This window comes from Montipora foliosa, unplaced genomic scaffold, assembly GCF_036669935.1.
Source record: "Montipora foliosa isolate CH-2021 unplaced genomic scaffold, ASM3666993v2 scaffold_459, whole genome shotgun sequence".
NCBI classification, from domain to species: Eukaryota; Metazoa; Cnidaria; class Anthozoa; order Scleractinia; family Acroporidae; genus Montipora; species Montipora foliosa.
In genome coordinates this window covers 115001-120000 of record NW_027179766.1, presented here as the reverse complement: position 1 = coordinate 120000, position 5000 = coordinate 115001, and the positions used below count along the sequence as shown (strand labels likewise).

General features: G+C 37.6%; 1 protein-coding gene and 1 long non-coding RNA gene across 2 annotated transcripts in view; both read right to left on the bottom strand.

Annotated features, from left to right (window-relative positions):
- LOC137989442 (lactadherin-like) overlaps positions 1–219 on the bottom strand; it is a 433868-nt gene extending 433649 nt beyond the window's left edge. Inside the window, exon 1 of the mRNA XM_068835262.1 lies at positions 1–219. This exon is cut by the window's left edge and continues 67 nt beyond it. The gene's annotated coding sequence lies outside the window, so the exon portion shown is untranslated.
- A 602-nt stretch (positions 220–821) lies between these two features.
- LOC137989434 (uncharacterized) lies at positions 822–3004 on the bottom strand. Its single transcript, XR_011120887.1, has 3 exons — positions 2893–3004; positions 1371–1459; positions 822–871 (listed from the first exon to the last, which is right to left on the bottom strand). It is a non-coding gene; the product is annotated as an uncharacterized lncRNA (long non-coding RNA).
- Between the last annotated feature and the right edge of the window lie 1996 nt (positions 3005–5000).

The window sequence follows — 5000 nt, the reverse complement described above, 5'->3', positions numbered from 1 at the left end:
AGCAATAACTGAAACCTTGAACAAATTTATATTGCAATAACACTACAATAATAATTATTTTGAAATGTCATGAATTAAATGAACAATTTTTTCTCAACATAAAATATTTACTCCTTGAAATAAATTCCTCAATAAACATTAACTCTTTGTAACAAATACTAACTGAAACCTTGAAGAAATTTATATTGCAATATCACTACAATAATAATTATTTTGAAATGTGATGAATTAAATAAACAATTTTTCCTCGACATATAAAATATTTACTCCTTGTACTAAATTTCTCAATAAACATTAACTCTTTGTAATAAATCCTTACTGAAACCTTGAGGAAATTTATATACAGTTCTCATTCAGTTAAATTCAGTACAATATAGTGTAAACGACAAACATGGACCTGTACATGTATTATTACATCTGTTAAAAAGTAGGCTCTTAAGAATTTAAAATAACTTCATGGTTGATCAGCTTCCAATGGCCATCAACAGCTATGAAGACTAAAAGTCATTATCGGTTGTAAGGGTATGAAAGGAAAATCAAGGTGGTCATTTACACCCGTTCTACAAAAGAGTCAAAACAAATTTGTTGACTGCCACCCTCTTTTTAGCAGCCTCAGGCTGATGTTTCCCTAATAATGTCTCACAAAAAAGATAAACATTACTGGCCTTAGCTGGGTATGAAATGATAAAAACAAAAAAGCATGCCATGACGAGGCCCAGAGCATTCGCAAGTGAGGTCCCTGCACCTAATGTGAGGACCTCAACTCCTTCCACTGCCAGTCACACAGTAGATCGAGACACCAAAATTCCCCGGAGCCAGCTATTCTGGGGAACCTACTTTCTTCTATAGCTTTATAAAATGAATCCTCTTCCTGCAAAAACAGACAAAATGTATTGAGACCCTGAATTGCCACTGACAGTCAAGATGCAGGAACTTTTATTTTAATCATAATCATTAATCTTGGGGTTACATTGTGCCAACTGCCAGTTCCAATGAGAAATAAAAGAGCACATACTGGCTGCATTATAAACTGTACACACGAATTAGCCATTTGGCAGTTCAGACAGTAAATAATGTAGAAAACAGCTTGCTCCATGGTCAGTATTTCCCAAAGACAATCATCTGTAGACAAGGTATAATTAACTCTTAAACTCTCCCATGGATGGGATAAGACAATTTAAACCTGCATGTGTAGGTTGAAAATCTTTTTTTTTTTAATTACCAACAATGAATAATAATTGTATTAGGATTAGGAGACAAGGGGAATTAAGATTCAACCTAGTTTAAAATTTTTTTACCTGAATTTGATTTTTTCTTAAAACATGAACATGTAATTTCTACAGGGGAATTAAAAGTGGAAATTGTATTACCATGGAGATCTTTACAACATCTTCCACCCTCCCTCCTTCTTCTTCCAGAAGCCTGGGCAATATTACCACAGCAGCAGCCTCTTCAATTCCTTAGAGCAAAGAAAAATGCTTCAGATTAGAACCTTTTGGTTAGTGCAATAATGGGTACATGGAACTATTTCAGACAACAGCTTTGAGGCTGGTTTATACAGTGACATAGGCATACGCATAACGACGTTTGCACTGTTACTAACTTGTACTTATGCTTATGTCAGGGCTTGAAATAATTTCCTGGCTGGCGCTGGTTAGGTTGTCCGGACCCAATTCTGTCCAGACAAATGCACATTACGTCAACTGTACACCAGCCTTTAAACAAAAGCATCAATATTTTAGTGTTAAGTACCAGAGTATTCAGAGACATCAATAATTTGGTGTTAGGTTCCAGAGCATCCAGGGAAACAGGTTTGCAAATCTTATGTGTCTACAGTTCATGTCATAAACAAATGCCCCAACTTATCTACAAATAAAGGGGTTGATATGAACAGAATTTTAAAATTGACACCCAAGTCTTAAGAGAAGTTATATTCAGTGAATTCATCATAAAGTTTGGAGCATCATTGCAAAATGTGCAAGAGATAATGACATAGCTTTCATTGTCATAATTCAAGGTGCAAATTTTTAGGAGTCTTGGGTATGGTGTATCTCCCTGTTTCAATGTGAAGTCACTGATTCTAAAGGGAAAATTTATTTACAGTGTACAGCACACCTGTGAAAGCTTTTTTGTTTGAGTGCAGGAGTGGCAGCTGGGGCTTATTAGAATTAAGGATATACACTGTATTTTCAGTAACATGGGCAGGGGCTTCATAAAGGGCCGGGGTCAGGCAAATTGGCTGGCTGTAAACAAAGTTTTGCTCGCTGCTATGAGCACATGAAGGTACCTTTCACTCAAAATCATCGACCTTGAATTATAAGCTAGTTCCTTATCACAGAATTGTCACCCACGAAACCTGACATTCTTAGAGGGAATGCTTGGCTTTATGGCCAAATGCATGCAAATAATCTGTTTGTTACAATTTAACAGGTAACGGCGTTAACGTTTGCCCTTGAACAGACCCATAGGCTCTGACGGAAAACAGCCAGTTTCGCCCCCTGCCGACGGTTTCGCCCCGTTCGAGTTCGCCAGCAATAAATAGTGCATGGAAAGGAAATATTTTTAAAAAGTTGTAAACTTTTGAATTCAGTTTAGCCTCAAGTCGAAAGTGAATTAAATGGACAGTGAGACATCTTGATTTCAATAGAGCGGGACATGCCATGCAAGTAGAGGTTTCTTTCTGGCAAGTCTTTTAGCATGTACGACGTCGTTTGCTTCTCTTGTATTTCGCACAGTCGGCTCGTTTACCTCCCAAGAGAAAGTTTCTCTCGAGGAAGTAAGCTGAAATAAGCCGACTACGCAAAATACAAATAGAAGCGAACGACTTCGTAGATGCTAAAACACTTTCCATACAGAAACCTCTGCTAGCAGGGTAGTGAGCATCAAACTCACCTCCTCCTTTTCCAGCCTCGAAAGTGACTCTTCTTTACGTTTGACTTCAAAAGAAAGCTTCTAAACTCAATGTCCATCATCTAGAATTGACTAACGCAAGCAATAGGCCTTTAAGTACCAAGAACTCAAAATCATTCTATTCAAGTGCTGAACAATAAGCTTAAGTCCTACTTGTAACCTTTTCATTAACTTCACAATCGAAACGACATGCATTAAGCTTATCTTACATTTCATGTAGCTTTTGTAGGATTAATAGAGATTTCGACAGAAAAAGAGTTTGCATATTGTATAACGTACCTGTTGAAGAGTTATTTTCCACTCAAAGCTGAAAGGAACCTGGAATTTACCGAAAGATCGACTGACCCAAACTTTGCAAACGAAAACGAGGAATACGTTGGCGATACAAGTCGCATTGTCCGCTTAAACCTTGATCACGGGGTTTGTCACATGACGGTCAAAGAACAATAATCTTTTGAGCTTTGTCGCAACAACGCGGGAAACAGTGCAATAAACTTGTGGGAAACAGAAATCAGCGAGCGCATCAGTGATGGCGTATCGCTGCAATCTTTTGTGTTTCTCTAGTGGTAAGTTACAGCTGTAACTCTCCTTGCAAAGCTAATAAGTAACCTTTGGAGAATGCGTTCTGTTTAAAGGGTAAAGAGGAATTGATACTAATTCCACTAACTCTCCACTGGTAGATTCAAAGTAACTCTACAAAGTATTGTCTTCTAGAAACGAGGTAATTGGAGCATGCAGAGTCAATTAGTTAAAACTCTAGACAGGTGAATTACGCCAACTCTCCAGTCAGAGTTAAAGTAACTCTACGGCAAAAACTCCCATGTCAAGAGTAAAACCAACTCTCGCCTTTCAGAGTTAGAGTCACTCCTTTGTAGTTACTCCCATATGAGAGTTAAAAAAACTCTCCTTCTGGAGTCAAAGTTACTCTCAGAACAGTGAATTATACCAATTCTATTGACAGAGTTAAAATAACTCCCATGTTAAGAGTAAAACTAACTCTCCTTTTGGAGTTACAGTAACTCCTTTCGCGTTACTCCCATATGAGAGTAAAAATAACTCTCCTCCTGGAGTAAAGGTTACTCCAAAACAGTGAGTTATACCAACTCCACTGAGAGTGTTAAAATAACACCCATGGTATGAGTTAAACTAACTCTCCTTTTGGAGTTGCAGTAACTCCTTTGGCGTTACTCCCATATTAGAGTAAAAATAACTCTCCTCCTGGAGTAAAAGTTACTCCGAAACAGTGAGTTATACCAACTCCACTGAGAGTGTTAAAATAACACCCATGGTGAGAGTTAAACTAACTCTCCTTTTGGAGTTGCAGTAACTCCTTTGGCGTTACTCCCATATGAGAGTAAAAATAACTCTCCTCCTAGAGTAAAAGTTACTCCAAAATATTGAGTTATACCAACTCCAATGAGAGAGTTAAAATAACTCCCCAACATTGCTATCAAATTAGAGTTAAAATAACTCCTCAATAATAGTTATATTAACTCCAACCTAAAATTTAACTCCAGAAGGTAGTTAAACTAAACTCTTTTTGAGAGTTAAAATAACTCCAAAAAAATAACTCCATCCTTATGGGTTACATTAACTCTACTTCGAGAGAAAATAACTCCTTTATGGAGTTATTTTAACTCGAAAAAAAGTAACTCCACCATGAGGAGTAAAATTAACTCTACTAAGGGAGTTATTATAACTCTCTATTTTTTACTGTGTGGGCGCGCATTAATTGGCGTAAGAAGTAAAGCCGCTTGTTGACTTTCTTTACTATCTCATCTACATGTGCGTTCCATTTAAGATCAACAGAGAAGGTGATACCTACACATCTTAGCCTTATGAACGCACTCTAACTCCTTACTATTGACCACAATTGGATCAAAGTCAGGTGGTGATCTTGAAAATGAGATGCGTAGCTCCTTACATTTGCCCTCGTTCAACTGGAATCCGTTTATAGCTACCTGTCTACTAAGATCGTCAACGAGCCGCTGAAGATCACTGTTCTGGCTCCTTTGGACAACCTCAGATATTGTGGTGTCGTCCACGTACTTCCACATATTGCAGTTTCCAGTAGTCGACAGATGTATATT